The sequence below is a fragment of the Crocodylus siamensis genome, chromosome 4, assembly GCF_052110815.1.
Source record: "Crocodylus siamensis isolate JL-2025a chromosome 4, ASM5211081v1, whole genome shotgun sequence".
Taxonomy (NCBI): domain Eukaryota; kingdom Metazoa; phylum Chordata; order Crocodylia; family Crocodylidae; genus Crocodylus; species Crocodylus siamensis.
Genome location: NC_143398.1, coordinates 156,515,364 through 156,538,314, shown reverse-complemented (window position 1 = coordinate 156,538,314; position 22,951 = coordinate 156,515,364). Strand labels below are relative to the sequence as shown.

The 22,951-nt window shown below is 47.6% G+C and overlaps 1 protein-coding gene across 2 annotated transcripts in view; it reads right to left on the bottom strand.

The window, feature by feature from the left end:
* The window catches only part of ACLY (ATP citrate lyase), a 56,884-nt gene extending 39,958 nt beyond the window's left edge, over positions 1–16,926 (bottom strand). For both annotated transcript variants that reach the window (XM_090044418.1, XM_090044421.1), the window contains exon 1: positions 16,777–16,926. The gene's annotated coding sequence lies outside the window, so the exon portion shown is untranslated. The remainder of the gene's footprint in view (positions 1–16,776) is intronic.
* Positions 16,927–22,951: the final 6,025 nt, after the last annotated feature.

The following is a 22,951-nucleotide window of genomic DNA, read 5'->3' as shown; positions in this document are numbered from 1 at the left end:
GTAGCTCCTGCCGCTGGCTCCAGCCCCATGGTACCAGTGGAGACTCATGCAATACAGCCTCAACCTTGTGTGCTCCGCATCTGCTCCAGTGTTGCCTACCCAGGCTGAGCAGCAGGAGCACAGGACAAAAGCTACTGGCTCAGGGTGGGGAAAAGCAGCCCCTTCCCTCTCACTGCTGGCAGTTCCCTGCTACAGCTGCCTGAAGCTTGTGCTGGATTGCCCTGCGTCTGTGCTGTTCCTGCTGCCCCAAGGGGCAGCCCAGAGACAGCAATGACAACAGCAGAGACACAGGGCAGCCCCGTGAGGGTGCCAGACAGCCACAACGGAGAACTGCCGGCTGTGGAAGGGGTCACTTCCCCCCGCCATGCTGAAAAACAGCTTCTGTCCTGTACTGCCACTGCTCAACCTGAGCAGGTGAACCAGGAGCAGGTGTGGGGTTGGGGCTGTGCAGCACAGGTCCCTGCTGGTACCACAGGGCTGGGGCCAGCAGCAGTGGCAGCCAGGATAAGCTGCCTCCACATGGGCTGCCTAGAAAGACAGTCCAGCTGCGGAGCCAACCCAGCCCCACTGCATGCCCAGGAGGCAGCAGGATGTGCCACAGCTGAACTGTACCTGGGCCAAGGAACCAAGGGATTCACTGTGGGCTGGATCCGCCCATGGGCCATATTTTGCCCACCCCTGGTTTAACATGTTAATCCACGGAAGACTAGTAAACCTGCAGCACAGTCTGCTAGCTGGCCTGCTGCACAGATGGAAGGAATTCAGCCTAATGCTGAAGACCAGGTTACCATACACACAATTTATTTTATAGCATCTCCCCTTTTCCTCCTGACAAACCAGGTTCTGAATTGCTGTCCCATGAGTTTGCCAAGCAGAGTGGCAACCTCCTTTTAGCAGAGCAGGCAGCTACCTAGGTTATCTAGCAGGTCCCATCTTCACACTTTTTAGATTCTGTTGCTGTCTTAGTCGCTCTTGTTCAACTGTCCCTTGCACAACATTCCCTGCTACCAACAAGCTTCGCTGAGGTGGAGTCATAACCTGAATTGGAGAGTGGAAGAAGCAGAGATACCGGGAGGCTGCTTCAAATGGCAGGTATTGCACTAGGGAGGGATCTTGTGCCACAGCACTAGGGTGGAAGGACAAAGTAGTGATGGCAGGCAGAGAGGGAGGACTCATCTGAGAAATGCCATTTAAGTCCTGGCTCCCAAGCCACAAGTGGCTCTTCAACTTGCTGCCCAAGGTCCTTTACAAAAATCTTATCAAGACTATTTTTTGCTGCTGCATGCATTGCATATAGTATATGCATATGGCCACTTGCCAGTGCTGCTATGCTGGAAATTTCCCATATGCCCATATGTGACGGGTTTTGTTTTTTTTTTAATTTTAGAACTAGCTCATGTCTGCCACAATCCACCCAGGTATGTAAATAGTGATGTGGCCCTTCACTCAGCACTGGGTATTCACGTGGCTCTTGAGTGTCACCGACCTCCGTGAATTCTCAAAGGAGTTTTGTTTCCAGTTAGGAATGTGGGGTCTGAAGCATTTTGAATGACTGGGGAACCCTTTCACATAGATGCGTTACAGAACAACTGGCTCAGTTTCCTTGCCTGTGTGGGGTACTCACTGCACAACATCCATCAAGGGCGAAATAAAAAAAACAAACCCCAGCACCCATTAGAGCTAGGAAACATCCACATACAGATCTTCCCCAGACTTCACAACTATTCAGTATCTCTTCTGTTTTAAATCAAGCACATATAAAAGAAGTAAAGCAGACAAGAGGACCGACTGCTTACCAGCCCCCTCTCCCCCAACTTAAATCAGTGTTGTTATGGTCTCAATGCAGGAACCCTTGAACTCTTCTATTACACAAGCTAGCCTGCTGCTGCTACATTGCATTTTAAAAAATGCAACTGGACAGCAGCACAAGGGCAATGCTTTGAAAAAAATAAAATAAAGGATCATTCAAAACCCCAAACCAGGATGCAGCTGAATCTGTCAAGGGGGCATTGAGGGTGGGACTGAAACCCAGTGAAGTGAACAGCAGTGTCTCAACGGTTCTAATGCTTTCCAACAGGTAAATTTAATTTCCATTTTCAGGGAAGAAATTTATCCACCATGCAACTTCAGTCAAAGAGGTCCTGTTGCAAGTCTCCTATTGTAAGGTAGGCTCTAAAAAGCTTTATACAGTATTTTTCTTTGTTCTTTTCCACTTAGCTGAAAAGTTACCATTCCCGCGCCTTGCTTCCTTTTTCCGACAGACTGAAATTAAAACAGCTTTGGTTCCGTCACTTCAGTGATGAAGCCACACGGCCCAAGGGAATTAGCAGTTGTGCTGCTAAACCAGCATAGGGCGACTAAACACCCTACATCTGCTTACACTCTACATTATTCATATCTGTACAGTGACAGTAGTCAAGAAGGCCCAAAAAGTTTCAGGTCTGCATAAACATGAAACAAGACGGGATGAAAGAAAAGGCTACTGTCCCTGCTTTACTGCGAACATGCCCAGGATCACCTGAGCTAGGAATAGAGCCCAGTTACCCTCCCTACAAAATCTGTTTAACAGAAGAGTCCATGCAAGCTCCAAGCTGAGGCTGTGGTAGAGGTTCAAACAGCTGGGTTAGTTTTAAAATGTTTCTCAGTGAGCAAATGGAATCAGCTTTAAAGTCACCCCAAGGGAGGGTGGAGTTAGTGGCCAGTCATTTTGCAGCAGCAAACCAGGGTTTCAATCAGACATCCCCAGTAACTGGCTCTGCAGCAGCACCTCCTCTCCCACTGCTATGCCACATGCTGTTGCTACCAGGTGACATCAGAATACAAATGCCTCCCACAACAGTAATATCTCGATACCACCAAAGTGTGTGTTGGGGAGGGGGGAAGCAAGCAAGCAGAAGAAACACTGTAGGCCAGTTGATTTGCCTCAAATGTTTGATGACTCAAGGCCTAATCCGCAGCTTCAGTGGGTGGGCTACAGGCCCAGTGTTCAGGTATGTGAACACCAATACCTGCTTGGTTTTGCTGGAGTTACTCAACAATGTAGCTGTCATTAGGATTGCAGCCCTGTGATCCTTCAGAGGGTAGATGAGGCTTGGCTGGATAAAAGAGTGTGAACCAACCAGGCACGATGCAAAACGGCTTCAAGTGAGAGAAACGTATAGGCTGCAGGCAGAAAAGTCTGGGAACATTAGAAAGATGCTAGGCAAGTCCCCATATCCAGAGCTATATAAGCATGGTTATCGTAGCCAAAAGATCAGTGGTTTAAAACCTTTTTTCATTAGTGAACCTCTTAAAAAAAAAAAAAAAAAAAAAAAGGTCAAATGGAGGTGCAGACTTCTTTGGAAATCTTGAATGGAAGTATGGACCCCCCTGAATTGCAAGCATGAGTAATTTATATCCATTTGATTGATCTTTTGCAGACCCTGTAGACCAGCGGTTCTCAACTTTTTTTGTACCAGGACCCATTTGTAAACATCAATGGGCAGTCCCGACCCAGTGCCCCTCTTCCCCAATCTGCCGCCCCTAGACCCTAGCTCCCCAGTATGTGGGGCAGGGTGGTGAGCCCCAAGAAGTCCCTTGCAGTCTGGAACTCTGCCAGCCTTCAAGGGAAAAGCCACCATTTCCCACATTTTTCTCCTTTAAAGGAGAATCTATTCTTAAAGTTTGTTCATGATCCTCTCATATATTCTTGCAACTCACTTTTGGGGCAACCCATGGGTTGAGAAACACTGCCTTAGTCTGTGGACCTGGACCTCTACAGGGGGTCATGGACCATAGGATGAAAACCATTGTAATAGACAACAGGATGGAAGAATAGTTCCTTTTTCTTCTTCACTCCCTGCACCTAACCTGACCTATTGACTTGAGAACTATGCCCTCTTTTGCCCTCAAGATGCCAAGAAGCTAGCGGAAAACAAGCTGCCTTTGATTCCAAATCCAACTCAGCAGCAGGGCCGATTTGACTGCTGAATCTTTTACTGGTAGAAAAACTGCAAGAGGCAGAAAAAACAGAATAGAAAAGCCAGCAGGGACCAGCTGGAGTCTGCAGCACCACCAGTTAGAAGGTTCATTTATTTTGCAAATTGAGCTAATCTGAGTTGCAATTAGTAGGAGAAGCAACCTCACCAGCTCATTTTTATGCAGGGATTTTCAGGACAGTAAAGTAATGTATGACAGACTGTTTTGGAGAGGTATATCCCCAGGGAAGCTAGCAAGCAAGTTCCTTTCCAAACCAAATCAGACAGGTAAGTCTGTAACCAAATGCATCCCTATTAATCGGAGTGTCATTTTAGACAGCCTAGGCAAGGCCAGGAAAGCAGCTAGAAAGGTCCTGGAAAACATATCATTTAACAGTAGAATAACAATGAAGAATTGCTAGCAACACAACACAAGCTGCTCAGAACAGCATGCTAGCCACTACAAAGGGCTATGGTGAGGACGGATAACCAGCTCAATTCAAAAATTGCTGCTCTAGACTTGCTTTGATTCTCTAAAAATGAAGCCTTCTCCACACACAGCTCTTTCTGGTCACCTTCATGGCAGCGAGCACACTGTTCTTGGCAATCAGATGCTGTAAATCAATTTCTTAAAGGGTTACTTACAGATCTTACATTGCAAGTTCCTTCAAAATGAAATAAGGCTCTAATTTATTACTAAAAATCTGCAATCCATACACAAATATTAACTAACAGAAGTTTGACACATTTCTATAAAGGAAATACATGACATAGTTGTCTGTGGCTGCACTTAAGGACCTCAGGTGCTCTGTTCTTTTCCTTTTGTATTGTTAAAAAGTCATGATGCACTAACAAAATCCCCAGGGAGCTGTTTGACCTGGGGGATGTAAATGGCTTGGAGATTCTTAGATAGGAAGGCAGGAGTGCTGTGATCATGGGCAGATTTAGGATGTTTTTTAAAAGGGGTCAGACAGAGTGGTGCATCATTGTGTTTAACACATCTTTCCCCAGTTACAGAGAAACCAGAAACTTTACTAATAAGCTTGGGGCTATATTATTCAGTTTAAGATAGAAGTAAATACAAGTATGTCTTCCTTAGAATTGCATTATTTTATGCAAATTAATGCACACCATGCATAAAAACCACAACAAACTAGGTAAAAAAGTAAATTAAAAGATGTTGTTTTATTAGTCCTGTTCTGAGAATGAAATACGCATCTCTTTCAGATTCATAAAACAAAATGTAGCTTTCTTGAGCATCTTGGCAATGCATCCAATGCTTCACTGAAAGTTATTTCCACACCTGAATTAGTGTTTTTAGCTAGTTAGAAACAGTTTCCAAGGCTGTTAAACAGGAGCTATACTACCAGGAATGGCTAACAGATAGCAGAATTGCAGAAGGGGTAGATAGATTAGTGGAAAAACCAAGGCTATTACAAAGGGAAAAGGGTTGTTAACACCTGTGGTATGAACAGTTCAGAAGAAGTCAGGTAGATTATTATGAGCCACAACAAATCAGCGACTACCTCATTGCTGCTTAAATAGAAGTGTTGCTGCTGCCACCAGGCAGCTGGTTTTAAAACTAGGTAGACCAGAAATCAAAAGGAAGGGTGTGAGTACCCCTCCTGGGTCTGCCCCTGGCTGTGATTATGGATGATGACCCCAAAGCTACCCCCTAGTGTGCTAGTGGGGCTTTAATGCCACGGTTAAGATCTTCAGTCACACTGACCCTGCTGCTTCCATGACCATGGGACAAACAAACTGAAACCATGCTCTGAGCTACAGGGCTGTTCAGCACAATGATCAGCAGCAAAATTTCCATCAGACATCAGCAGATCCCACCTCCCTGCCAATAAAGGCATCACCAATGTGGGCCTGGTTAATTGCTTACATCTGTTCAGCAAACATTTAAGCAACAGTGCAAACTGGACATGATGGAATACTGAGAACAAAGAAATGATTGCTGTTTCCAAATAGCTGGGCAGTTTTGGTTCCAAATTTCAAGGATGCATGTTAAGCGCCAAGGAGCTTACCAAGTCCTCACAACCATTGCCAATGGGAACCTTTGGGGAAAAAAACCCCCAAACCTCCCACTCTGCGCACAAGCAAGCCACAGCATCAACACCCCCCGTCTCCCATTGATCCATTTGTCAGTTAGTACAGCAAAAGCAATGCAGCGTTAAGTCAGAGCTTACCATTCTCCTGCAGCTTTAGGCCTAGTGGTGCAAGCCACCCACACAGGCAGACCCCTGCAGTCACATGCATGCCACTTCCAGGATAAGAACCTTAATGCAATTCCTCAATTTACGCAAAGTTTAGGTCACCAGTTGGTGAAACTACCTGGTTTCTAATCCCACAAACTCTTTAGCTGGCTTTAGAGTCATTCTGGGGCCCCTATGCAGGCAGAGTACAAAAACTAAACTATTCACTATGAGAATCCAACTATGGTATTATCATTAGAGGTCACCCATCACCCCCTACTGAAAGGACAAGAATAGAAACGTGTGTTGAAATGGGACACAGGAAATACAAACTAGAGAACAGCTAACATTTCAGAAGGTTGGTCCAGACTTGACCACAGAGGACACCATGGACATCCCATTGAAAATGCAAGGTGAAATTTAACTTCCTGTGTGAGAAGTAAAAAACTCTGCTGAATGAACATCGTGTTCCCTGCCTGCTCTAATGGGTGAATCCCAGCAATAAAATCTTTTAAATGAAATTCTGAGTGGCATTGATTCCTCACGCAAGTAGACCTCGGGCTGTGCAACTACTGTGCAACACGGCTGTGGATCAGTCCGTGCTTGCAGAAGCTTGGCACAAGAAGAACCGGTCTGTCTACAACAAAATGTGACTTGAGAGCCTGCTCTGAAGGCAGCAGCTGCTTCAGTGACAAGGGGGTAAAAAAGATAAACCTCAAGCAGTATTGTAAGAGTTACATGCCAACATCAGAAGGGCAAAAATCTTAGCCACTGAAGTGAAAAGCTCAGATTTTTCATAGTTTCTTGCTTACAATCCCTGAGGACCTTGCACGTAGTTACTGCAAACATACAGGTCACATCAGTTTCTCAGTCAAGATTGTCAAGCTGTACCAAAGAAAATGACAAGAAAGGCCAGAGTGCATCTTTGGGGAGATCCAAGATGCTCCTGAAAGGCTGAAAGATCACCAGTAACATTGTAACTCACCCAGAAAATATAGCCCATATTCCCAATCTTCCCATAGCACCAGGGAATAGCTTTCAGATTCCAGAATCACCCACTCACAAAATGTCTACGGTAAAGCAGGGTTTTGTAGGCAATGTTGGCCTGATTCTGGGATAGGATTTTATCTCTGTGTTTATGGTCTAAAGTGGTTGCACTTCCCTGAAGGAACAGTGCAAACATCTGTTCAATTCACAGAACACAAAAGTTCTGGGGGCAAAAAAGAGGTTTTTAAATCAAGTGCAGTTTAAGAGACCGAGACCAAGTAGAGCATCTTCAAACCTAGTGCAATAGAGTGGGAGGGAGACAATGAGAAGTTATCCGAGCAAAACAAAGTCCTTAAACCAATCCCTGAATTCAGTTCTAGAGTTTGACAACAAGAAGGAATCCCTGAACAGGAAGGGTTTCCAGAACAAGTGCAACTCGGCTCAGTCCCATCCAGATGCAATTTCTGCACATAAAATAAGTGCCTCAAGGCTGATGTAAAAGCAGAGGAAGAGAAACCATGGACCCTGAAGTTTAGAAGGACAGGATTCAAGAAGGTGACTAATGAGAAAGTCATGTGCTCTGCTGTGTGTCAACAAAATGTAGACAGACAGATTCTTCCAAATTGGGCATAATACCTGGTGGGCTCAGCCTGTTAATAATCCAATGTCTCCTATTAGCCAGAAGGCCTAAGAGATGATGTATTAATAGGGGAAAACAAGAACAACCGGTTATGTTTACAAGGACCCAGAGTACTCCACTCACGTGAATTACAGGCTTCTCCAGTATGCATTTCATTGACAGTCCCAATGCTTTGCCCGTTGCCCCCATTACAACAAATGCCAGTTATGCACCTACTTCAGTCCCCAAAAATTCTTCTTCCCCCTCACCTCTTACCTCCAAGCTAAGTCTATTTTATAATGCAACTGAACCCTCTTTAATTGCATATGTAAGAAACAAAACTGACTAGCAGTTAGCAAATGTAAAGTTTCCAAGGCAGTCCTGAACTGACCCTGTTAATTTTGAGGCTGCTATTAGAGGTATAAGGTGTACTGAGAAACCAGGAAGAACCTTAGTACTGGCTGCTTTTTTAGTTTGGGGCTGTCCAACTTGAGGTTTATGAGTTGCATCCCATTCCCAAGAGGTTAACATGTGGCCCATGGGCTCCCTGGCCATCATTCTCCTCAATTTCTGGGGCACTGCAGTAAGGCAGGAGGGGGGCTGGGCTATCTGTGTGATGGTGGTGACCTGGGGACACCCATCAGGCCCTTGACTGCTCAGAAGGCAACCAGCACACTTCACACCCAGTTTGGATACCTGTTTCTGGTAAGCATCTCAGTCCCAGGGCTATTTACTTTAAACAGAATACCCTGACCTGGGGGGGGGGAAAAATAAATGTTTTCGCTCGGTCTGAGCCTTCAAGAGGCCGAGAAGCGATATACACCCTCCTACACCCTCCTACTTCATGGTACGAGTCTGCCTCTAATCCCACAGAGTTTAGGAAGAAGCTGTCCTTCTAAAACAGGTTTGGATGTACTCATTTCCTTCCTCTGAACCAATAACTGGGAGAGTTCCTGGAACACTGCTGAGGATGCATCAGGGGACATTGCTAAAGGGGACCGTTGAGCAAAGGAGTGATGCCCAGTAGGCCTATATAGCTATTACTGGCCGCTGCTATGGACAGGAGACCAGGCTGGATAGATCCTGGGTTAGTCCTAGCCCTTTTGGTGGCAAGAGATTAGACAGGACTGCAAACAGATGTTCATTTTACTTGTCAGGATAAGAAGCTCCCTTCTCTGCTTTGCCAGGCAGATCCAAATGGTTCTTCCTAAAAAGACTGTTTGTTACATTTTGCAAAGGTTTGCATCTACCCTGGGGTTGATTCCCTGCATAAAAAAGGGTGCCAGTTGCTCTGTTTAGAAAAACATAACAAGGTCCTGAATTATCACAACAGTACCTAAATACGAATCAAGCTTGCAGACATCCCAATGCTCATTTGGAGCTCTAGAAGGAGTGAGGAAAAAACCTGACAGATGAAACCATATTCTCTGGGGCTCCAAAATATTTACCTCCCTCTGCCAAGAAAGATGTCACTTGTCAAATGTGCTGGCAGGATTTGTTGTCACGAAAGTTACTCAGGCATATTAACAAGGGAGAAAAGCTAAACAAAAAACAAAACCAAAAAGCCCCAAAACATTCATACTGAGCTGACAAGCTAGACAGGCATGAATAGCTGAACCTGATGTCTGCTGGAACATGACAGATGCTTCTGACCCAAGCTGGTGAAAACCAGCTGAATGTGAAACACCTTGGAACAACTAGGCACAGAGTAGGGGAGGCCAAGAAAGGACTTTCAGATTAAATAAATGGGGTAAACAAAACAAAACAAAACAAAACCCCCAACTTCTGAAAGATTCTCCTGGTATCTGTAGCATCTTCCTGGAGCCCATGCCATCTTGGGATTCAAATTCTGCTCTAAAAAACCCCAAACAAAACAACAACAAAAAACCCCACAACACCTAAAACAGCTTAGAATGTAGGTCTGTCTGGCTGGGATGTGTAGGGCAATGCAGGCAGGACTCAACATGTTGTAAGAAAGCAGAGGGATCTTCAGCCTCAGGCATAGGCTACTAAGATACTTCTTTTGGAAAAAACTGAGAGGTTTCTTGGGAAAGGGAACCGGCTGGGAATCATTAAAATTAGAATTTCCAATTGTGGAAAGTGATGAAACTGGAGTTTGGTAACAAGCAGAGTTAATGAGTTGATAATTAATACAGAGCTATGAAATCCTAATGACAAGCACCTGTTCAGGAGAAGCTATCGTGAGAGCACTCATCCTGATTAATGTTCAGTTCAGGTCTGTGGAGCAGTAGTTTTGCAAGCTTAAGGGAAGGAAATAACAATGGCTTTTCTTCAAAGTACAGTCATCCTGCTCCTCTCCCCAGGCAAAAAGCTAGGAGCAAGAACCACCTATGTAGCCTTTCTGTCAGATGCTAAATGGAGGAGTTCCTCTTTATTGAATGCTGCCAGTAGCAGGGAACTCAAATTCACTCTCTCTCTCCGTCTGACAGATGGCAGATAAAACAATCTCTGAATCAGCATAGGCAAACAATGAACCTTTCCCACCAAGCCAGCTCACGTCAGACCTGCGTTGCCATTCGTTCAGTTGGTCAAGTTGGAGCTCTCACCTTTCATCCATTAGAGGTCAAGCTCTCCAACCACTTGGGAAATGCCTGACCAGGTGTGTTGAGAGCCACAGGCAGGACCTTGCTTGTCAAATCAGTGCTAGATACTTGCCATGGACTAAATCAAACCTGATCAGACACAACCAAGTCTTAAGATATTATGATCAAATCTGCTTCTCTTAATAGGAAATGTCTGGTAACAACCACTCTGGTTTCCCCGTGAAAATGTTAAGCCTGCTGCTCGAGCATGGAACAGCAAAATATTTATTGATCTCAACTGCCCACTTGTGCTTCCTGCAAGATGCAGTCTTACCAACTCTCATGATTTTCAGCATTGTTCTTAAAGTATTATTTTTGAAGCCTATGCTTTGGGAATGTGGAAAAAAACCTCTGTGTGCGCACATGCATGCACACTAAGGTTTTTCACATTCCTGAAGTGTAGACTTCAAGAATAACACCAAAAATCATGAGAGTTGGCAATACTGGAGATGGCACACCTGAGCTACCACAAGTACCCTCGAGATAAGAGATCCCAAGATGAAAAACTTAAGAAGGGAGCAATCAGCCAAAAGTAGCTGTGGATACAAAACACAGGCAAGGGAAGATGCTGGGGGCTCTTTCACGAGAAAGATCAGTTTTGTATTCACTTTCCTTTCTCAATTTCTATTACATGCTCTTAGCTACATGAATACCTACATTCTCTGAGGGGAAAAGTAACAAATAGCAGGTCAGGGTCCGAGGCAGAGACACCGAGCCACGCAAGACCCAGCTCCCACAACCAGCACAACCTTCACAAACACAATTTCATGGCATTTGCTTCCATGTAACTGAGCTTAGCATCTTCGGCTGGCATGACATGCAACTTGGAACAGAACTGGTGCCTGATGCAACAAGAGGGTCATGTAGGTCATACCCACACTTGGGTCAGACCACATTCGCTCCAGCAGTTCTGATGCCAGCAGATAAGCATTTCTTCTTCACTAAGATTTCCTTCTCCTCAGAATGAGGTCAACAAAACTATGCTTAGACCAGCCTCTCTCTTCACATCATTCACGAACGTGGTACAAGAGCAGCAATGAATGATTCCAGGGCAGTCGTGAAGGAAGGTATATCAACTGCTGTGTGCAGCAAGCCTATGAAGTTATAACCCCAGGAGAGACAGAGCCTTCCTAGGAGTGGACAGAATGCAGAAAATGAAAGGAAAACACCCAGTTTTGTGCTCCTCCCACTAGACCTTCCCCCTTCTCCAAAAGAACTCTTTAGGGACCCTGTGAAGTGCTTCAAAGAAAGGACTGAGCTGTTGCAGCGTCTCCTTGCTTAGCTCTTGAACATCATTAAGGCTAGATTATTTGTGCTGCAGACTTCGGATCACCTCTGCAGCATTCAAGTGAAACAGGTTCAGCCACCCCAGGATCTCTCACTGGCTAGGCTGTGGGCATGCTCTGCACAGCTACATAGAAGACTGGAGTCTGAACCCCTGCTCGTCATGGGAAGGTCCTCTCCAGGCCCAGAATCCATGTGAAAACAGAATATCGCTCTTCTCTGTCCCAGCAATTGATCTAAAACTGAGCCCAGGACCAAGAGACAGGGGATTTGGTCCCAGCTTTAACATTCAGGTCACTCTGCAATATGGAGCAAATCCCTCAATGTCTTTTTATTTCTGTTTTCCCACCTGTAAAATAGGAAGTAAGAGCACAACCCTGCTTTGCACAGGTGGACACAGAGGACTGGTCAAGAACTACTAGAGTCAGTGTTTGGGCAAAACTCTGCAGTACTTTTACTGAGAATTTCTTGCCTACAAGATAGAAATATGTCCCTGTATCAGGAGTCTAGAGCTAAACCATTTTCATAACCACAGGATTTCAGGTGCACCATTAAATGTGAGGGCACAGGTCAGGTTTTCTTCATGTTTGTACAGCACTTTGTGTACTGTAGACTCTACCAGCCTTCCAGGATGCAGCTGATAGGAACCATTCCAAGTTTCTAACTGGATTAGGAAATGAAGCAGAAACCCCAGGAATGAATATACTCAAAAGATGCAGACAGGCCTTCAGCCTTTGAATGCTTTCACTCAGATGACAAATGCAGTCAGAAGCAGAGAAATGCAAAATATGTATAGAGGCAAAAGAGGAACTGGTGGTTGCAGCTACCAAGAAAAACAAAGCTAGGAAAACAGTTGTTACAAAGCTATGAAGGCAACAGATGCAGTCAGTGCTGGAGAATGAGAACAAGTAGGCTATTCAGCAATTTCACCCAAGTTCAGCAGAATGAAGTGAAACTCCCAAAACTGTCATCTCTAGGGCTACATACAACAAAGGGGACATCCCCAGATCCATGATTAAGAAAATGCATAAGCACAAACCATTCAGAGACAGAATGTTTGCACATATGTTTATAAAACATACTAACTATAGTTACATTTGTATGTTGATTATTTTAAGTCAGGATCTCCACATGCTTGGGGGAGAGGAGGGTATATTATTTACCCCTATGCTTTTTTTTGAACAGCTAAGAAAACTAAGGCAGTGGGCTGGAGTGACTTATACAAAGCTACAGGGTATCAGAGCTCAGGAGTTCCCGACTCCTAGCCATGGGTTCAAACCACCATCTACACCCTGTCCCTGGCTATGATCTTAGATATGCAAGAAACCCTTTATACTTTTCTGATGGAAAGAAACCTTGCTTCTAGGGCCATAACAGTTCTGGATTAGTACTACATAGTAAGCTAGAAGGGCTTCTCAGTATGGCTGTTAATTAATCACAATTAATGCATTAATCAGTTCTTTAAAAAAAAAAAAAAAAGTCACACAGGTGGTTTTGGAGCCTGCACCCAGGCTCTGCTTTGCTACCTCCGGGCCACCCAAAAGTGGCAGTACAGAGAACTGCAAGCCTGGGTGCAGGCTCTGGGCAGCTGCTGGGGGGCGAGGGAGGCACGCACAGGCATACAGACACACACATGCAAGCAGACACGGCCTACACACTAGGTATAGAACAGCACCATGCCAGTAAGAAGAGGGAAGGGGCATAGGAGAGTGCAGATTGAAGCCCCCACAGTGAGGGAAGGTTTGAGCAGGGCCAGGAGGTAAATGAGACCCTGGGACAGAGCCCCGGGAGGCTCATCCAGGGGTGCAGGGGAGTGCAACTCCCCACCACTGTGCACAACCCTGGAGTTGGCATGGGGGGCACATGACCCCCAGCCGAGTGCAGGGCAGAGGTGGGCTGCCTGCTGTGGGCTGGGGCTCTGTACCCTGCTGCTTTTGCCCCGGGAGCCACGTGCTGGCATTGCTGTGCATCTCCTGCCTGCCTAGCCACAGGAGGCACAAAATGGTGTACCACGACTCCTTGGGCAAAGACAGCAAGGCGCAGAGCCCACAGCAGGTACTCCACCCCTACCCCATGCACAAATCCGGGTGCATATGCCCACCATGCCCCTTCCTGGGGTGCATGCAGCACTGGGGACCTGCACACCCCTGGACAAGCCTCCCACAGCTCCATCCCACGACCTGCCCCAGCCCCAGGGCCCCATGCACTCCAGCCCTGCACCAGTCCCCGTCACCATGGGGTCCTCAATCAGCCCCCCACACCCCCAAACCTCTTCTCTCTTTCCCCCTGCCCCTCCACAGACTTACCTTCTGGGCACTATCTGCGTGTTTATCTGCCCCACACTCTCAAGCCACAGCTCCCCCCCACCCTCGCCGCTGCCCATCACTCATGACCTATAATACCCTGCATTCTGCCAAGGTGTGCAGGGACCCCCCCGCTTCAAACCTCACATACACCCACAGTCCCCCACACCTTCCCAAGTTCCCCCTCCAAACACATAGCCTACACCCACCCCCTCAACCAAAGCACCTCCATAATTTTGAGTTTTTAGCTGTGCGATTCAGTTCACGATTAATTGTGACTAATTTTTTAAATCACACAACTAGTCACGATCAAATTTTTAAAATTGTTTGACAGCCCTGCTTCTCAGACATCTGTAACATCCATCTGGCCTGTGTCCCTTTCCACCATGTCCTTCCCTCTCCCAAAAAAGAGAATCAGATTATAAAGCTAAGGTGCAGAAGTTGACTTGCAGCTTGCCAGACTCAAATATTGTCAAACGCTGCATACAGCACGGAGGGTATAGTGCCTAGAGCTAAATAAATCTAGTAACAATGCATTTTTTAAAGTTACCTTTTCCCATTTGATTAATTAGTTCATTTTCATCAAGATCTTATTAGCAGAGAATCCATGGGCCAGGTTTCATTCATACATATTAGGTAGGTAAGTGGACTTACAAGTTGTGCTTAAAGTGCAATTCTATTCCACCCTGCTCGAGTCTCTGAAAAAATAATCAGTGCAAAAGGTGGGTGGGTCCTTCTCACTCTTTTTTTTTTTTTTGGAGACTCATGCTGTCATCTTACCCTTAAGCCTGTTACAGAAAGCTTTTTTAAAAAACAAAACCAAACCACCCAAAAAACAAGACTTTAACAGGGTAGAATAGAATCGAACTTAGGCACCTAGCATGTGGAACAGAATCTGGCCCCAAAGGTATAGTTATTAAAATGTATTAGTGCTACCACTGTTAAAAAGATAAGTGACCGAAGAGTTTCATTCTTGTCTGGCAGATGCCTTAAAACACATCTATGCTGTGTTCACCATTGCAATGGCAACCTATACACACACACAACTTCTAAAACTAGCTTGCTCCAGTATGACTGGCAGCAAATTGCACTTCTAAGAACTCAGTGCAGGCTGCAAAACCTGCCTGAGAAGCTGAGGTAAGTACTCCAGTGATTATAATGCAAAGCAGAGTTGTAGGCTGAATATTTACCCAGCTTCTTGGACAGGTTTTGCAGCCTGTGCCAAGTTCTCTGTTGTTGCAGCTGTACTGCCAGTAGTACCAGAGCAAGCTAATTTAAAGGTAGCTAGTCTAATGGAGCTGCAGTTAACATGAATGCACTGTGGACGTATTTTAGTCACACTCAGCCCATAAGACTGAATGTGAAAAGATAAGCACTTGGAAGCGATGGGCAACCGAGACAAGAAAAAAAAGGAGATGCAGACACAGTAATTCTGTGTGCTGACTCAAACTGGGAGAGGAGTAAATTCTCTTCAAACACTTCTATAGGTCAAGAAAAAAAAGGAATGAAATTCTAAATGGGTCCTCACAATGATCTCCAAGCTCAAAGGCTCATTCTGTAGGAAACTTGAGCCTTTGCCATAGCTCCTACCTGAGTAGACAGAAGGAGCTATATCACAGTCTTGGCTCCAAGGTTACCAAAAAACCAAATCTAGAGCTTTTCCCCTTAGACTGGATTATTGTTTCATATGACTAACAGCAGAGGTTTGCCCTGTCAGTGGGTCTCAAAGTCAGTGAGAAACAGTTTTTGGAATGGGCAAGAGTTGTTGGAGCCTGTAGAGAAGTGCTCTATCAACAGACAGTGAGCTCAGCCCAACAGCAGAGCAATAAAAAGGAGACAGAGGGTGCCCACTACCATCTCAGTGGAAAGGGGGGGTGGGTAGAGAAAGGAAAGTTCCAAGTGCCTGGATTAAAATTTAATTTAGTACAGCAAGAAAGCTCTGCAATTGCTCTAGAGAAGTAGTTAGCTGTGTTAGTGTGAACTCAGGCAACAGGCACCTTTATAGACTAACTAAATAAGACAGACAGAGCTCCCTAGTTTTGGTGAATCCAAGTTCACTTCATCAGATGCTGCCTGGAATGGTTTCGTCAGAAGCCATCCTGCCCAGGAGCCGGGAGTCGAGCTGAGCTGGACTGGATCACCTCTTGAGGTCCCTCCCAACCCTCATATTCGATGACTCTGATCCAATAAACTGCAACTTGCCAAGCAGGGAGGGGGTCTCCGTCTCCTTCCCCAAAGTGTCTCGCACCCTGACCTGCAGCAGGAGACTTGCTTCCAGAATTCACTCCTCCCTCCCCCAACAGCCCCCCCCATGAGGAAAAGGCGGCTCTGGCAGGCACCTTACCCAAGGGCTAGGTAGGCACACACCGACGGCCCCATGACTTGCAAGCCCAGCATGCTACAGGATGGAGGGCAGGAGGAAGCCAGGCTCAGCGCCCTGTATGTCACTGTCCTCCACCAGGCCAGGGGGCTTTATGGTCTCAAGTTGCAGCAAGAGAGGTTGAGGCTGGACATTAGGAGAAACCTCTCTCCCCAGGAGGGAACAGGCCACCCAGGGAGGTGGTGCAATCTCCACCCCTAGACGCTTTTGAGCCCCGGGGGAGACAAAGCGGTGGCTGGGGTGATCGCGTGGGGGCTGGTGCCGCTGGGAGCGGGGGGGTCTAGATGCCTTCCCAGCCCTCTTGCGCCGCGCCTCTACCCCAGGGCGGGCGAGATCTGAGCTGGGCCCTCGCCGGGCCGGGCCGGGCCGGGCCAGATCGGTGCAGGGACCCCCGGCCCCGGCGGCGAGAGGAGAGGGGCCAGGCCGCCACCCCGCAGACTCACCACGCTCCGCGCCAGCCCCGCCGCTGCCGCCGCCGCTGCCACCGCCTTTTGTTGGGCTCTCGCGGCCTGCTCCGCCCGCCCCGCCCCGGGCCGCCATTGGGCAGCGCAGGCTCCACGTGGCCTTGCCTGAGCGCGGCCGCGCTCCCTATTGGGCGGCGGCGGTGGGGCGCGTCGCGGGGCGGGCTGCGCGGCCTGGCAGGACGTGCGGTGCGGCCGCCGGCTCGGCCCGGCCTGGCCCGCCCGGCGGAGGGAGCTGCGCGGGGCGCTGGGTGGCATGATCATGGCTCCACTGCACCTCCCGTGGGCGGCGCTGGGCTGGGCTGGGCCGGGCCGGGCCCGCAGGTTATCAGCTGCTGAGGCTTGGGACAGGTTGCCACTGCACTGCACAGCCGCCAGCGCGAGCCCCGAGGAGACCCTGCCAGGCTTGCACAGCCGGGGACAGGCGCGGGAGCTCACCCCACCGTGTGCCCCGAGGGGGTCCCGTGTCCCACTGCTCTGGCGATCGGCCCTGGCTAGGCAAAGGGCCACCGAGTTGGGGATGGCCCTGGCCTGGACTAGCTGCCCGTCTATTGAGGATCACTCGTCTAATGACATATGCAGCCAGTTGGTCGTCCTATTGATTACACGGGATCTCTGAGGCATAAACGGGCATGTCTACATGAGACACTAGCTGCACAGTCTCCAACAGCACTACTGTTATTAGGCTACGGCACAGTGGTGTCACTGAAGAGGCGATTACCTACGCTACTGCACAGTAACTCTGGTTACTACACACTTATTTAATACTTGATTATACATGTACTAAATTGCCATCAATAATCAGCTTGATTATACAAGTACTCAATTAAATGCACAGTAACCACTGGGTGCAGTCACACTCTGCAGAGACTCCCTATTCCTGACAAAGGGTTACTGCACCTGAAAGTTTGCTAAGAACTTTTCTCCAACTACTCAGTTGGTCTTATGAAAAAATATCACATCTACTCAAAGAACCTCGCCTGCATATGTCCTTAGACCAACACGACTACAACCACAAATCCAGTAACCATCATGCATTAATGAACATGTAGACGCACCCAATGCTCTCTTCCCTTTGCGGTAACCATGACCTGCTTTAGTCCCCTGCATCTGCAGCTCTAAACATTCATTTAAGGGGCTCTGCAACCTAGGGTCCCTGCCCTCAGCTGTGGGTCCTTTAGATTTGCCATAAATAATCAACTAGATTGATACTTTCCCCCAGTCCCTAGGGCTAGTCACAGCTCCCTACCTAAACACTGTGCTGAGGTACTTTCCCTGGGCCTGCTTCTCTACACTCCCAATATCCTCTTAATTTTGCTCTAGTAGCATGCTTTTCTGCCAGACCCTAGCTACATATTGCTTTTATCTAGCCCAGTAGTGCTGATCTGCCACAAACCAGAGTGCTGTTTAGTTGTAGGCATAAAGGAGGAAAAGAAACCCAAATAGTCAATTGTAAGCATTACTGTATCACCTGCTGCCTCGTATGATTAAATTCTGGCTGCTGGCGTGACCATAAAAATAAAATTAAAAATGTAAGTAATGACCACTAGCATTCTGTGCTTAGAAGGGTTTATTCCTACAAAGCACTTCACTGAGGTGAGCCAGTGCATTCTTTACAGGTGGGAAACCTGCTGAGGCAAAGAGGCTAAGTCACTTACCCAAGGTCCTGCAGTGCTCCAGAGTTGGGAGAAAAACCCAGCCATCCTGACTCCTTGTCCTCAGCTGCTCCTTCTTTAGATTATAGTCTCCTTATAGCTGGCATCATACCTCCTCTGCTTGTCAGAAGTAAAAGTAAGTTAATTGGGGCTGAGATTTACTTTTCTAGCACTATCGTACTTTACCCTTCCAAAGCTCTTTTTAGCAGGGAACAAGACCATGATCCTATAGTGAAATATGCCTCTGAAGTGTCTTTGCAATCTTTGGATTTAAGTACGTTGCAAACATTAATGACATCTTATGACCCTCCTGAGATCAAAAAGTATTATTTACCCCATTTCACAGATGAGGAAAACTGAGTGCTCCATGTAACTTGAAGCAAGTTGCCAGGATACTCACCAAGTCAGCACTAAAGTTGTAACACAGCCTATTCTCCCAGTCCTTCTCCACACTCAACAGAAAGTTTGCTCCTTGAGAATAATACTGAGATACCCACACGAATCCTTTTGTCACAAAGGATTGCTATAGTTTCATAGTTTGTAGGGTCGGAAGGGACCCGAGTAGATCATCTAGTCCGACCCCCTGCCTTGGCAGGAAAAAGTACTGGGGGTCAAACAACCCTAGCAAGGTGTTCGTCTAGCCTTGTCTTAAAGACCCCCAGGGTAGGAGCCAGCACTTCTTTGCTTGGAAGTTGGTTCCAGATCCTAGCCGCCCTGACAGCGAAGTAGCGCCTCCTTACGTCTAGTCTGAATCTACCCTCTGCCAGCTTGTGACCATTATTACTAGTCAATCCTGGTAGCACTCAGGGGAACAAGGACTCCCCCAGTGCCTGCTGGCCCCCCCTGACTAGTTTGTAAACAGCCACTAGATCGCCTCTCAGCCTTATCTTGTGGAGGCTGAACGGCTTCAGGTCCCGTAGCCTGTCCTCATAGGGCCTGCCCTGCTGTCCCCTGATCACGCAGGTGGCCCTTCTCTGGACCCTCTCCGTGTTGACCACATCTCTCTTGAAGTGCAGCGCCCAGAACTGGACGCAGTACTCCAGCTGCGGACTGACCAGTGCCGCATAGAGGGGGAGGATCACCTCCTTGGACCTGCTCAAGATACATCTGCAGATGCATGACAAGGTGCAGTTGACCTTCCTGACTGCATCCCCACACTGCCAGCCAATGTTCATCTTGGCATCAATGATGACTCCAAGATCCTTGTCTGCCCCTGCCCCTGCCCTGCCGAGAAGGGAGTTCCCCAGCCTGTAGGTATGGTGCTGGTTCTTCCTCCCCAGGTGCAGCACCTTGCACTTGTCAGTGTTGAATCCCATCCTGTTCCCATCCGCCCACCCCGTAACCTGTCTAGGTCTGATTGCAGCCTATTCCTCCCTTCTAGCGTGCCCACATACTCCCACATCTTAGTGTCATCTGCAAATTTAAACAGGGTGCTTTTTACCACCTTGTCCAAGTCACTGATGAAGATGTTGAACAGTGTGGGCCCGAGGACCGAGCCCTGGGAGACCCCACTGCCCACATCCCTCCAGGTCGAAAATGACCCATCCACTACCACTCTTTGGTTGCGGCCCTCCAGCCAATTGGTAACCCATTTGACTTTGTAGGTGTTGACACCACAGTCCCCCAGTTTTTTTAATGAGAACAGGGTGAGAGACCGTGCCGAAGGCCTCCCGAAAGTCCAGAAAGACTATGTCCACTGCTACCCCTGAGTCTAAGGATTTGGTGATGTGGTCGTAGAAGGCTGGTATGACGAGACCTGCCTCTAATGAACCCATGCTGGTTGCCCCTAAGCATAACCTCCCCTGCTGGCCCCTCGTAGACATGTGCCAGGATACTTCTCTCAAAAAGCTTACCCAGGATTGAGGTAAGACTGACTGGCCTATAGTTTCCTGGGTCCTCCTTCCTCCCCTTTTTTAAGGTGGGAACCACATTGGCCCTCTTCCAGTCCTCTGGCACCACATCAGAGCACCACGAGTGCTCGTAAAGCTGTGCCAGGGGTCCCGCAATGACCTCAGCTAATTCCCTCACTACTCAGGTGGAGATCATCCGGACCAGCTGATTTAAATATGTCCAGTCCCTCCAGAAGTTCCCTGACTAGGTCCTCCCTGACCCTTGGCCTAGGTGCGCCTCCCCTGAGGCCTGAGGGGGGCCGATCCAGTCCCTGCTTAGGAAAATGGAGCGAAAGAAGTCGTTAAATAGGTTAGCTTTGTCATCTGGTGTGACAACCAGATTTCACAGCGTGTCCTGCAGGGGCCCCTCGTTACCCGGTACCTTCTTTTTGCCCCCTATGTATTTAAAAAAGGACTTCTTGCTGTCCTTGATCTGGGAAGCTAGTCCCAGTTCCATCTCTGCCCTGGCCTTCCTGAGCACCCCCCTGCATCCCTGAGCAACCACAGTATAATCCTCCCTGGTAACGGCCCCTCCCTGCCATTGGGTGTGCACCTCCCTTTTAGCTAGGAGACATTCCCGGATGCTTTTGGTGAGCCATGGGGGCTTTTGCGCCCTCCTGCTCCCTTTGATCCGTGTTGGGATTACCTCCCTTTGGGCTTGGAGGGTCATCTCCTTAAGGAGCGACCAGTTTTCTTCGTCACCTGGCTCTGCTCCGCTTCCCTCCCCTCTGGGACCTCAGTGCCTCCCCAACTATTCTCCTTAGCTCATTGACGTCCACCCTCCTGAAATCTAGGGCTGCTGCCTTGCTACAGGCCTTTGCCACCTTGCCCTGGATGATGAATTCAAGCAGGCGATGATCACTGTCGCCCAGGTGGTCAAGCACCTGCAGCCCCCTCACCAGGTCCAACGGGACCTCTCCCCTGGTGGGGCTGGGCACCTCCTGGGTTAGATGGAGGTCCTGCACTCTGGCTAGGAACCTACATGAGTGGTCAGACCTGGCTGACTGCTCTTCCCAGCAGATGTCTGGAAAGTTCAGGTCACCCATGATGACCACGTCCTTTGACCTAACTACCTCCGTGAGCTGACTTAAGAATTCCTGGTCTAGCTCTTCCCCTTGGTTGGGTGGTCTGTAGTAGACCCCCACCATTAAGTCCCCTTGGATTATCCCAGGCTCCCTCTCCTTCCTTTAAGGAACATAGGCTCTTCCAATCTGAACCCAAACCTTGGTCTAATCAGTTGGGTTTTCCTATCCCTCTACCAAAGGGCAAAGCATCCCTCATACCAAAAAACCTCATATGATACTGTACAGGCCCTGAAGCATTAGCAAGGATTAATATACGCAGCTACAGATACCAACCATGTCTTTCAGAAGCCAGCCACCGCTTTGATTTTCCTCACATGCTGAAGTTAAATGTTACAAGTGCTATAATCATGCCCCCACCCAGCCTGGAGTCAATAGTTCCAAATAATGTTTTCTGAGTATGCCGGAGGGACCACCACACCCACAATGAATCATTAGGCCAGGAGAAATTAATTAATCTTCAGCATCAGTCTTAAGCATCAATTTTAGCAGGCCCCTATCCAAGGCCAAAGTACAGCTAAAACTAATGATTTCTGGTAGAACAAGTGAAACAGCTGAAAGTTTCATCTATCTTTTTTTTTGTTTTTTGCCTCAAAGGATGATGCCTGTGATGGCATCAATAAACTACATTATGGTTAAAGAATGACAGCTAATCCTACCAGGCTATGGGGTTACTCAGCTGCAGGCCTGCTTCTGCCAAATTGTTGCCTCATTCAGAACCATTTGGGATGACAAAGTAGAAGAGCCAGTTTATCCCATGCTTCGGCAGTGACTACAAAATATTTTTCCTAATCACTTTCCACAGCTAGGCTACCAGCTGTGCTTACATGTCTGCTGTTCTTCCAGGGCTCCTGCACAGCTTAGAAATATTCAGTTAAGTGAACACAGACTGGATAAAGAGACTGCAGATTCTCTACAGGTCAGGCCTGTTGGTCCAAAACAGGCTATTGAAAATACAAACAACCAGTATAATCCATAGGGTACAGGCAGCAATTCTCCATAGAGGTCTCTGTAAAAGAGAGCTCACCCCTGATTTCCAAAGTCTCTCTCACTTCAGTATATTAATTTTTCCTTCCCTCACGTTTAAAGCTGTACACAGCTCTACCCTTGCCTCAGTCTCTGCCCTCATCACTATCACCTGTGCTCTACCTAATTTGCTTCTTTCATTACCACTTAAACTTCATCCATCACTCGCTTCCTTTGCTCACTCCTGATCTCTCATTGCCTCTCTCATGGCCCACACCTGGAACAGTCTCCCTAAACATGGACACTGAGTGCCTTTCCTCCCATCCTTCAGATCACTTCTGCAAGGCCATCAAACAAGGATGCCAAGTAATTCTTTGTTTTAATTATCTGTTGCAGGACTGCTTGCCAGTCTAGTCACAAACTCACTGGGGCAAGAAGCTGCACTGTTTCTGTCTGCTAGCTCCATTTTTAGTGTCTTATTCTTTGAAGACATCTATATGAGGAGTTATTTTGGAACAACTATTCCCTAGCATGGGGGAACTCTCTTATTCTGGAATTAGAGTGC